This window comes from Hermetia illucens, chromosome 3, assembly GCF_905115235.1.
Source record: "Hermetia illucens chromosome 3, iHerIll2.2.curated.20191125, whole genome shotgun sequence".
Lineage (NCBI taxonomy): Eukaryota > Metazoa > Arthropoda > Insecta > Diptera > Stratiomyidae > Hermetia > Hermetia illucens.
The window spans coordinates 130,527,981-130,540,864 of NC_051851.1; positions in this window are offsets into that span (position 1 = coordinate 130,527,981).

The following is a 12,884-nucleotide window of genomic DNA, read 5'->3' on the forward strand; positions in this document are numbered from 1 at the left end:
CAGCGCGTATCGTTTCAGCGAGTCTAGTTCTGATGGGCCTCGCCACCTTGCAACGAGCAGGGAAAATTCCCTCTTTCAGGCACGCGTTGAATGCGCCGAGCAGTAGGTCTGGCCGGCGTTGGAATACCAGTTTGTATACCTTTGTTGGAATACCATCGGGTCCTGGCGTCTTCTTGCTTTTCATAGAGAGGACTGCCCGTTTCACCTCTTCTATAGAGAAAAGTGTACAGTCCCTGCGCTCTCTGCGCCGACGTCATCATCCCATACGGGGTGCGCAGAGAAGACTGCCCTTACAATGCGTCCATCTGCTCGGCCTTAAGTGAACAGGGTTTCCGCAGAGCCCCGATTTTTCGGGTTACCAGTTTGTAACCGCGTCCCCACGGATCCCCTTTCACCTCGTCGACCAGATCTTGCCAGCAGTGAGCTTTGCTCTTGTTCATTGCGCTGCGGAGTCTCCTTTTGGCTGATGTGTATCAAAACAAGGAAGGTTTGCCGCGCCTCGATGCCTTCCTGGGCATGGAGGCTGCGTAAACCGTCGTTATCAGGTTCATAACTGAATTTACGACGTGTCCTAGCTCTTTCCAGTTCTGCTCTGAAAACTCGACACCACCCAGATCCCGCAGTATGCGCAACGCTCTTATCAGTCACGCCACGGTCCTTGTATAGCACGCAACTTTCCTTTTCATTGCAGGTGTTCGCTTTATGGCTTGCCTGACCGCATTTACGGCATGTTGCCCTTCTGTCAGGCACAGTTTGCACATTTGTGCCCATAATCCAAACATCTGTAACATTTGGTTGGGGCGGCCCGGATTCGTATCCTACACACTACGCAACAAATTCGTTTGTTCCCGCTGTTTAGAAGCTTCATCGCGGATTGCTCGGCAACTTCTACCACAGCGAGTTTTGTCCTCGGGAGTTCACAGAGGTGATACCAATCCGGACATCGGTTACCTCCGGGCATTCGCGTTTGATGGCCTCTTCTACCTCGTTCTTTTCTGCAAGACAGTCAAGGCCTCGGATTTCCAAAGAACACGTGGGTTCCAGGCTGGAAACCAAAGCTTTTTCTCCCAGAAGCCGCTAGACTGCTTCACAGAACGTGACTTTATTTATAGTCTTCGGACCTAGTTTGACTAAGACTCCACCACCCTTCGTTTTACGAATGGAAGACACTTCTGCTCCGTTATCTTCGGATTTAATCTTGTAAGGGATTTCACTGAGGACTTCCGCAAAAGTCTTGTCTTCCGTCGGCTTAATAAGCAAAGCTCACGGTTTAGTCCTACTTCGTCTCCCCACCTTTTCTTTTGGTGCTCCGTCCTTCATGTCCGCCTTAGTTCTAGGCAGATGTTTTTCTGATGGCGCGACGTGTTGTTGTCTTTTATTCATCTTCGCCTTCTTTTTTTGACCGCTGGAGAGTACCTGAGTGAATTCTCCTTCAGATGTCCCTTCTTCCTTTCGTTTTTTACCAAATTCGCTGTGCAATGGGCTGTCACCCATCTGTTTGGTACTCGTGGTGTCCCCGTCGGGAAGCGCGGTTGTTTCTGCTTCTTGCGGATTTTGTCTTACTTTCCATGTAAGCCTATAGTTTGAAATCCTGTCCAGGAGCTCCTCCAGTTCCACTAGCCCTTTTTTCACCCCCTTGCCTACGTTTTTCTGGAGGAACGTCGCAGATCGCATGTGTTTCACAACTGGCGTGCATTTCTTAACAAGCCTTTCCTCATCAGCTCGCGCCAGAGTAGTCGACAGTCCTCCAACTCGGCAATATTCGAAACCATTTGATTAGTTTCGGCAGTTTCCACTGTGCCTCTTTCCGCAATTATAGCACTGTGTGGTATGGTCTGGGTTCCTATCTGCATTGCAGGTGGCGCATCACTTTGTGAGTCCCTCTCTCCGTCTGCGCGTCCCGATGTCTTGCCCGGTATTTCTGCCCTTGTTGTTTCCTTCGCTCCGCGCTGGGGCGAACTGCGCATTTTCGTGCTGAGAATAAACGCACCCATCTCATTCTCCACTTCCACTATCTCCTCGTTTCGTTTGTTTTTATTCTCCATTTAAGTTGTTTACCAGCGCATCGTGTGCAAGGGAGCTATACCCTCGGAGACAAAGCCCCTACCCCAGTTCCCTGATGGCTAGCCTAAGATTAGCTGATTCCGGAACTCACGGACGGATCAGCGCTCGCCTGGAGCAACGCGGTCTACTAATACCGGTCCAATGCACACTACCTGACCAGGGTTCCGAAGGGGCTGGCTCCTGATACACGCCGCAACTATCACCTTGGCAGAGCTAGGCTCACATCACCCCATCGACGTCGACAAGGAGTTGTCGACGGCTCTGGGGACTTCCAGTGTGTCCCGGCGTGTATCGGTCATTAGCAGTCCGCTCTTCACCGAGAAACTTTCTCGATGCTACTACCTAGGACGCAGGTATTATGTCAGCTAGGGGGTCAGAACTACTTGCACGTGCACTTCGGGGACGTCACGCCCCGTATCGTAAGCGACCCGTGAAGAATCGTTGACGATCCCTGAGGGGAGGACTAGTTGAATCCCAGATATAGACAGATGTACTGGCTTTTGGGGAGAAATTCTTAGTTGACTATCGACAACAAGCTGCTAATTTATAAGCAAATCCTAAGGCCCATATGAACGTACGCCATCCAGTTCTGGGGCTCTATCAAAGAATTAAACCTGAAGGTAATATGTTCCAAAATATAGAGCTTAGGAGCATTGTATATGCTCGCTGTTTCATCCGTAATGACGTTCTGCATAGAGACCTTACAGTACAGTTGGTTTGTGCAGTCATCAAAGACCAAGGAATTAAAGATAGCCACCGACTACGCTCCCATGAGAATAACGAAGTCCGATAATTAGCTGATAGCGCTAATATAACGAGATCACTGAAAAGAGTAAAGCCAAACGACTTACTAACAGAAAGGATACCTGAAGATGTAAGCTACTGAGAAATAGCCAGTCCCTTAGCGAGGCCAACCAAAGTGTTGGGGTGGACTATGGGATCTTTTCTCAATTAAAACGAAACCAGAATATTCAATGAAAGCTTCTGGATGAGGATACCTCAATCAAAGCTTGGTGAGTGGTGATTCTAGTGCGTAAAAATGTGGAATTTATAGGGATGGCGAATCCCAAGAGTAGTATTTTCTTAAAACAACCCGGGAAACCGGAAGCTAGACGTTTCAGGTATGCAAGGTTTTGTGTATTTCTTTTATAAAAAGATTTGAGTGTGCATTTGTCCCATTAGTATGTAGCACGTAATATACGCATATATTATGTGAAAATATCCACTTTCAAGTGATATTGACACTCAAAGTCGTGAATTTGCGACAGATTTAAACTATTATAACTTTGTTAGTAATAGTGCGATTTTTACCAAATTTGGCAGGATCATGGTCTATGCTGTAGCTTATATTACTGCATTTCGTGATTCTAGGATGAACTTAAGGGAAGTTTTCCTGTCAATTAGTAAAAATTATAGTAATTTTTGGCCCCCTACATGAGGATGGAAGATTCCGTAGCCTACGCAATGACGAAATTATGAGCGATTCCATGACCGTCCGGTTGTGGATAAAATCCGGCTCAATAGGTTACGGTGGGCGGGTCACTTAATCCGTAGGGATGAGGATGATCCCACCCGGAAAGTCTATAAGGGCAATATCTATGGTAGAAAAAGAAGACGAGGCAGACCCTGCCTAAGATGGAGCGGTGGCGTAGGTCAGGACACCAGACAGCTTTTAGGGATATCGAATTGGTGAACCTCGGCGCAAAACCGGGATGTCTGGAGTTCCTTATTAAGGCAGGTCTAGACCGGATACCGGTTGTTGCACCGTTGGTGATGATGATGATAGTAATTGACTATTATTAACTTTTTTTGAACAGGGTGTTTAAGGACCTAGGCACCATATAGTGGCAGCCTCTTGATTTTTTTCCGATTTTTCGCGCACTCCCCACCTTTCTAACAAATGTTAAAACGGCTTCGAAAAGTACTAACCGAGTCCTTTAATTTGATACCCCACATGACGTTATTTGATGAAAAAAATGTGCACCCCCCTTTTCGATGCATGGAGACCTCCCCTCGCCTTAAATTCAACGTAAAAGGATGTAACTCTCTATATGCATGTGCGTTCACAGTTTCCACCTTTCTACCAAATTTGGTGTCAATCGCTACAAGCGTCTCCAAGAAAAATGCGTGTGACGGACAGACAGACAGAAAGACGGACAGACAGACAGACACACAGTAAACCGATTTTAATAAGGTTTTGTGTTTACACTAAACCTTAAAAAGGAAAAAGATAAGGAGAAAGAGAGGGAAATAGTATAGTCCAGCGGAGTTCGTGTAAGGTTTTGGCAGTTTGAATTTGACGATACGTTTTGGATTGAAAATTTCAAACTACACAGGTAGTACTCATTTATAGGTCTAGTAGATGTATATAAGTGTGCATACAGGGGATGGTGAGGTTATTTCAGTTACATAAAGTGTGCGTTGAGGTGTGTATCGAGTTATTTAGGCTTTCGAGTGGGTGAATGAGGTTGCTGTGGAAGCCCTGTTTCATAGATTTAGGTCGGCTTTACGGTGGTGGAGGGGCAGGGAAAAATTGTGTGTGTTGGGAGCACACTGGTCGTGGATCTTTGATGTGTATAAGGTGATTATGAAGGACGTGGGGGGTGAACACTGTGGCTGTCATACCTTTATCTTCTTATTAATTTACAAGGTGTGTAAATTCGGTTACAAGTATTCAAACATTTTTTTTTTTAATTTGACTAAATTATAGTCAAATTAGTAGACAGAAATGAGTTACAGTACAATCCACACATGGAAAACTGCGCTGACACCAGCAGAAAGCTAGATTTCCATTGAACAGCGCCCGATCGAAATCGGAAATTTTCAAACGCATCTGCGGAAGCATTGAAACCGGTAAGGCCAACTTCGAGCACTTACGTTGATTTTTTACTTTTTTCAATTGATAAATTCTAAATATTGTAAGATTTTGTAATGGTTATGTTCTAATGCCCTTTTGTCTTCATAAACGAAGTCGGAAAAATATAAATCTGCGTTAAATATGTTTATAGATATTCTCCGGAGAGCCAGGTATAACAGAGCTCCTAACTGGGTGCAATATCTAACGTGATTAAGCTCGCTAACCAGGCGTGGATTTACGTCCAATTCTCGAAATGGGAATCTTACCCTGATAGAGTGTAAGAATGCATTAGCAACTGCTGAAAGCTGTCAGTTTTCCCAATTGGGCTAATTGTTGATTTGCTCCGAAATTAGCAGTTCTAACCCGGTGCTGTTTATCATGAGATTCTGCTAATTTTCCTCATGGTTTCCCAACTCCGAAGCCCCGATGTCACTATTTCAAATCAAGTGCGTATTTGTCGCTAATTTCCACAAACTTTCAGTCACAGATAACTACTTCTATTTTTGGCTAAGAGGATTATAGAAGGAAAAGCAATAAAATTTCTCTGCCTTTCTTCCCGATGGTAAACTCAAGCGTAAAATTATATATTTTTCACACGAGTTGATTTGTCGCTTTCTCTTTTATCTCTAATAGAAAGATTGCTTACTATTGATGATGTTCGTCGACTTCTCGTACAGTCCAATGAATGCAAACATCAACATTACATTTGATAAAGTCACGGAAAGAAAGTGATGAAAGGACCTTTAGATTCCAATAGAATTATTTAAAGCGACTTCAATTTAGCTGAAATAGATCGAAAATGAATTCCTTAACGGGCCATCTCATGATTTACACTAGCATCTTCGAACTGGTTCGTATCTAAATGGTAAATTTAAAGCGTTAGGCAACAAAGAAAGTTCTAAGTATTGCGAGTAACTACAGGAGCCAAATATTATGTTTCCTTCAGGTTTCAGCGATGGGGGCTTATAAGTCGCTATTGGTCATTGTATGGTTTGCGATTGAATTCCGTACCAGATTGTCAAGAATAAGATTGAAATGACTACAATCAGCCAAATAGTTAAAAAATGTTCAAATGCAATGAGGCTTATAAGCTGCCCACTTAATTCTGCATTCAACAGATTAATATCAACATAACAACCAACAATTACAATACTAGGAAACGAAAAAATGATGGCGTATAAGGTTGCACTCTCGAATTCTAGAAACATATCTGAATTAGCTAGTAGCCTAAATAGTACACCACGCAGTAACTTTGAGCGGATATAATGGCTCTTCGTGGGTGATACACGGATTTTCGGTGCCCCAGAAACTATTATTTTGTTTTTTCACGTAACGGCTAAGATGGAAATGAGCCTCATCGTTCATGATCATATTTGATGAAAAATCGTCCTCTTCTTCGTTTCAGGATGGCTTGAGCGTAAGTTAGACACGTTTGGCGGTCAACAACTAACTGTCAACAGCACTATCGTACTTCGTAGGGGAACTCCTTTAAATCTTCCACCAAAATTCTGCGTAGCGATCGCCGATTCATGACTTGTCGATTTATATTTTACGTTTGTTTGGTTCACAAATGTCAAAACCGATTTGACAATTGGCGCCATTTGCAAAAGTTATAGTGTTTTCCAATAGATTGATTACGTTTCCCCCACCTTGTACCGGCATTGCACTTCTCATTCCAAAGTAGTGGAGTGTTCCAAATGCAGTCTTTTTAAGGTTTTGCTGATTAAACTCGGTTCAATGTCGGTCTATCTTTTCTGTTTTTTTTTTGAGGAGGTGGTAATCTTCAAAAGATACAGGCTTTACATTATATATATTCGTCATCTCACCTGCCAAGATGTCAATGAGCATCATTCCAGAAATGATGAATGCTGCATCATCTGAGACAGTCCTGAATGCCGAACACACCCTCAAGGTTGTTCTTCTGTAGACTGAACTCAGCTTGTTAGCGTTAAATGCAACCTGCAGTGCCTTTCCCCAAATTGGAGCTGCATAGAGCAGAATCGAACACACTACCCTAGCTATTAGCAACCTGGAAGCATGCCGTGGCCCTTCCGCGTTCGGCATCATTCTTGCCACACTTGCAGTGGATCCTTTGTCATAAACATATTGCGCGTGTTACTTATTGCTAAGCTTGGCATCTATCATTACTCCCAAGTATTTGATGGCAGACTTAGATGTGATGATATGATTCCCAATTTGAATACGGGCAAAATTTCTTTTACGGCGCTTGGTGATGAGGACCGCTTCCGTTTTTTTCTCCGAGAGTGTCAAACCAGAACTCTAAAGCCAACTCTTAACAGCACTGATCGCTTCACATGAGTATAACTCAGCATCTTCGAGGTGTTTTGCGAGCACAACCAGCGCTATATCGTCGGCGTAGCCCACCACCGTGGCGATGATTAAGTACATCGTTATACATGATGTTCCACAGCAGTGGGTCCAGTACACCCGCGGAGACAACGTACTCCTGGGGTCCGTCATCGGTGTCATACCAAAGCCTCCGTTCTTGTAAATAGCTGTTGACAGTAGCTGCAAGATAACCGGGAATACCAATCGTCGCCAGAGATTCTCGTATTAGGTTCCAATTGGCCGAATTGAATGCATTTCTCACATTCAGGGTCACTACTATGCAATATTTGCTAGAACTACCCTTTCTGTAGGTTGTATCTTTGGTCAAGCCAGTAAACATTTTGATGGCATCAATGGTTGATCTGGCTTTACGGAACCCATACTGCCGATCTGAGAGACCTCCTTGGCTCTCAACAACCGGGAGTAATCTATTATAGATTACTCGCTCTAGCATTTTGTCCACAGTATCCTAAAGACAAATAGGTCTGTAGGAGGTTGGCTCACCTGGAGGTTTGCCAGCATTAGGCAGTAGCACCAACTTCGGTCGTTTCCATGATGCAGCAAATGCACGCTTCGAACAACTCAAGTTTAGGGACCCTATTCGCAACGCCATTCAAACCCGGAGCTTTGTTATCTCCTATCCTAGCGCAGATCTCCACCAGCTCGTCACTGGTGGCTGGTGGTATTGCCGTCACACTCAAAGGTCTATGCTCTCCTCTTGCTGGAGGAATAACCCCTGGATATTTGATAACAAGAGCGAAGGGCACGTGATCTGCGGAGATGATCGACCTCTGAATCGCCCCATCACGATTCTATAGGCGCTCCCCCACAGGTTTACGTTCGCTTCCGAATAGAGCTGCCTCAAGCTTTCCGTCTTGCTCCGTTGGATGGCGAGCTTGAGGGTTTTCCTGGCTTCCTTATAGGCGCGCTCTTTTTGCCCTTGGTCGATTCTGCCTACCGCTCTCTGAACTGCTCTTCTGGGTTGGTAACAGTCTTTTCCTAGCACCCAGACCCGCCAACCTATGTACCATTTAGAAGCTCAGATCCTCTACCAGCAGTAGTCATCACAAATTAAGCTCCTTTTTGCGAAATTCTCAATTTTAAGGGAGATTTAAGCGTATAACGTTTTTTCCGAGATTCATCGAAATTTGAGAAATCTTTCTGGCCCCCAGACCCCCCAACTTAGATACCATTTTGAAGCTCCACTACCAGAAGTAGTGATAACAAATTAAGCTCCTTTTTGCGAAATTCTCAATATAAAGGGAGATATAAGCGTTTAACGTTTTTCCCAAGATTCATCGAATTTTCGGAAATTTTTCTGGCACCCAGACCCCCCAAATCTATATACCATTTTGAAGCCCAGGTCCTCTATCAGAAGTAGTGATCACAAATTAAATCCCTTTTTGCGAAATTCTTAATATTAATTAATTAATTAATTAATTAATAGATATAAGCGTTTGAGGTCTTCCCCAAGATTCGCTAAAATTTCAGCAGTTTTTCTGGTACCCAGATTCCCTAACCTAAAATCCAATTGGAAACTCAAGCCATCGAATTCTTTATCACCTTTCCACTTTTACAGTGGCTGATAGGGTGCTGTCAACGTGGATTCGCCTCTTTGCCAGGCGTGTTGCCTATAGTGAAATTGCCATGTTAGAATGTGTATATCCCTTGTGAACCGAGCGGGTAGTCTTTCCAATCCCTACGTCAGGTTGGTCCATTGGAAAATGTTCGCGTCCTTGTAAGTGGGTTTTCTTGCTTTGGGAATAAGTGTCACCTTCACATCACGCCAGTTAATTGGAATATAGATGTATGCTAGGCATACGCGGTATAAGGGCAGCCACCGAATTACAATGCTGCGAATTTATTTGAGATGTGTTGCACCTCATCTACGATTCGGGCGATAATTCCGTGGATTTCACGCCCTGCAATGGTTTGAGGAGCCGATACTTGTAACATGGCGGTCTCAATCCCATGGGGGGCCCGTTTGGTCTCGAACCCCTCGACAGAGTCCTTTTTCGCTTCACGGTCACATTTTAACCCCTGCAACGATTAAGCCCTCGGCACGGTGGTCACACCTTGGCTTGTGGTTTTGATTACGGCTTAGCGTGAGGTGTCACCTCTGGTTCGCTAGAGAATCTTCTTCACTGGGCTCCCTCACCACGATAAGATAGATAATCGTCGAAAGAGCATAGGTAAGCAGACATAAACTTTCTCGCGGCTTTAATGCGAGCGCAGTTTTTTCTAAGAAAATCTAAGTACAAGCAAGTCGGAATACCGGAAGCTGGGCGTCTAGGGTATGAAGATTTTGTATTCATCTTTTGTTACAAACTTCTAAGCTCATTTTTCCATACGTATATAGCTACAACCAACATATTCCTTCCTTCATATTTTGCCAAACTACACGCATGTCTGTTCATATTACAGATATAGATATTAATATCACCCTGAACAAACAAACTACCTATTACCGAATACTGTAAATACTGTGCATATATAAATTAATCGTACTTATATTTCCGGTTGAGATCATGCACAAAAGTATATAGTACGGCTGGCTGGTTTAATGTACAAATATATCTATCTGAATTAGACACTACCTGCAAACTTCATTAGCACCCTCTAGCATCATTCAGTCGCCATGAAAGGGAGTTCAGTGCCATCCAAAAGGGGACTCAACGAATCCCCCGGGGATCAGTATATGGATAGGCTCTGAGGTGTTTGATAAGGTAGTGTGACACCCTTCCATGACTGTCGTTAAAAATTTTATTATCATAGTTTCTTATCAATACGATACCGATGCGGGTATGCAGGACGCTGTCAAAAGCCTTGGCATAATCAATATATCAACTAAAGAGGTTTTTTAGACCTATAGTTGCTTGTCCTACAACTACCGAGTCGATAATGAGTTGCTCTTTGCAACCCCTTGACCCAAGTTGGCAGCCCTTCTGCTCCTCGGACAGAATGTTATTAGTCTCCATGTATATTAACCCTTCCACTAATAATGAACGTTATAAATTTGTAGAGGGTTGGTGAGCAAGCAATCGGTCTTGTGTCTGCGGGGTCCTGCACCGTGTCCTTTTTAGGGATAAGGTAGGTAATCCCAGCAGTGAAGAAGGATGGAAATTTCTCCGGCCGACTAATGATCTGATTTATGCAGTGCCCAAACCGACTGTGTACACTGGTGAATTGTTAGTACCAAAAGTTTTGCACCCAATCCAGACCTGGGCGCCTCCAGTTCTTCGAGCTGTTTATGGCTTATCGAACCTCCTCTTCGGTAACATCCGCAAACTCATGCTTGGCATAGTGGCATAGCGGGTGCCTTCGGCGGTGATCCACTTAGCATGGTCTGCAGTTCACCCTCAAATATTCTTTCACTTTTGTTACCGAAAACTGTACTGTCTGAACGCTTTGTTGGGATTCGTTAAGAAATCTGAAAAAAAACTCCGCTGTTTCCTGGTGTATGTTGCGTTCTGAACACGTCTGGGGTGAATGTCTCACTGGGGATGGCATAGTGACTGCATACCCTCTGCATTTAATTTCTCACCTGTCTGCTGGCATTGCGAATGCTGATCTAAATCAGTTTAGAAATGTTTTGCCTTAGTGAGTCCCGCGGGCGCTTCAGACGAATTTTCCACAGTGGTTTCTTCCGATGTTTTCTTTATTATTTATTTCTTTTAATAATTTTTTTAGTTATTAAAGTATTTTATTTTTTTATTCTCTGTTTAAGCATTTTTTTCGGGTTTCCCTCATTTTTTTTTAAACACAAAATCGATTCAATATCTCATCATCATCATCAACGGCGCAACAACCGGTATCCGGTCTAGGCCTGCCTTAATAAGGAACTCCAGACATCCCGGTTTTGCGCCGAGGTCCACCAATTCGATATCCCTAAAAGCTGTCTGGCGTCCTGGCCCACGCCATCGCTCCATCTTAGGCAGGGTCTGCCTCGTCTTCTTTTCCTACCATAGATATTGCCCTTATAGACTTTCCGGGTGGGATCATCCTCATCCATACGGATTAAGTGACCCGCCCACCGTAACCTATTGAGCCGGATTTTATCCACAACCGGACGGTCATGGTATCGCTCATAGATTTCGTCATTGTGTAGGCTACGGAATCGTCCATCCTCATGTAGGGGGCCAAAAATTCTTCGGAGGATTCTTCTCTCGAACGCGGCCAAGAGTTCGCAATTTTTCTTGCTAAGAACCCAAGTTTCCGAGGAATACATGAGGACTGGCAAGATCATAGTCTTGTACAGTAAGAGCTTTGACCCTATGGTGAGACGTTTCGAGCGGAACAGTCTTTGTAAGCTGAAGTAGGCTCTGTTGGCTGACAACAACCGTGCGCGGATTTCATCATCGTAGTTGTTATCGGTTGTGATTTTCGACCCTAGATAGGAGAAATTGTCAACGGTCTCAAAGTTGTATTCTCCTATCCTTATTCTTGTTCAACATCTGTCTGTCTTTTTTTATGGATGGAGGTGGAAATCTTACAAAAACACTGCCGCGGAAGGTTGGAGCAGTGTGTGGGATTTTCACCCAATAAAGGCCACCCTCACTTTCCCCGGAACGGTCGCAAAGCATTATTTCGCGGGGAGAACTGAGCTTTAAGCGAACAAACCTTTCGTTCTTCGCGTCCTTCTAAGTTCCTCCTGTATACTTTTAATTGCGGAGTTCACCGTACACCAGTTTACCTCCGACTTCAGCATTTCCCCGACGATATTCTGCGGGCTTATGTTGATTTTCAGAGGCTCTTCCGGGCTCCTCCTCTCTAAGTAAAAACGTGGACAGTGGAACATAACATGCTCCGGGTCCTCAGGTGTGCAACCACATTCAAGACAAAAGGGAAAATCATCCAGCTTGAATTAGTGCAGATACTTCTTGTAACCACCATGTCCTGACAGGAGTTGCGTCAGATGGTAGTTAATCTCGGCGTGTCATCGTTGGATCTACTCTTCAATACGGGGTGGGTCCAGCGAGTGAATCATCCCACCGTTACTGCCACTTTTCCAGCGACTCTCGCCTTGCCGCCAGTAAGCTGTAAGTCATGTTTACCCTCCTCCAACTACTCTTACGTGCAAGTCCTTACTCCAACATTGAGCCTCGTTGTTAGGCATCATCTGCGTTAATGATACACTGGTATTTGCCGCTTTCTAACTGGCATAGTCCAAGTGTCCTTCGAAATTGATTTTAGCGTCAATCATCCCATCCAGGTATTTGGTAACCTTCGAATTGATGATGTTACCACCAACACGAACATTAACCACATTCCTCTTCCTACGATTGGTAATCAAGACTGCCTCCGTCTTTTGTCCCATCTCCAGCCATGATGCTATGGCACTTCGTGACGGCAACCACGGCTAGATCATCTGCAAAACTGATTATTATGGCTTACTTTGTCAACTGAAGGACAAGGACCGCATTGTACATCACTTTCCACAGGAGACGACCCAACACTCGAGGAGCTTAGTCAAATAACAATGGAAACCCGTTTTAGACAGTGAGCTTTTTATCCACTTCCAACTAGCGGAGTTTAACGCATTTTTAAAATAAAACGTCACCACGGCACAACATTTATTAGACGACATCACGTCTAGAGCCAGTTTCAAACCAAC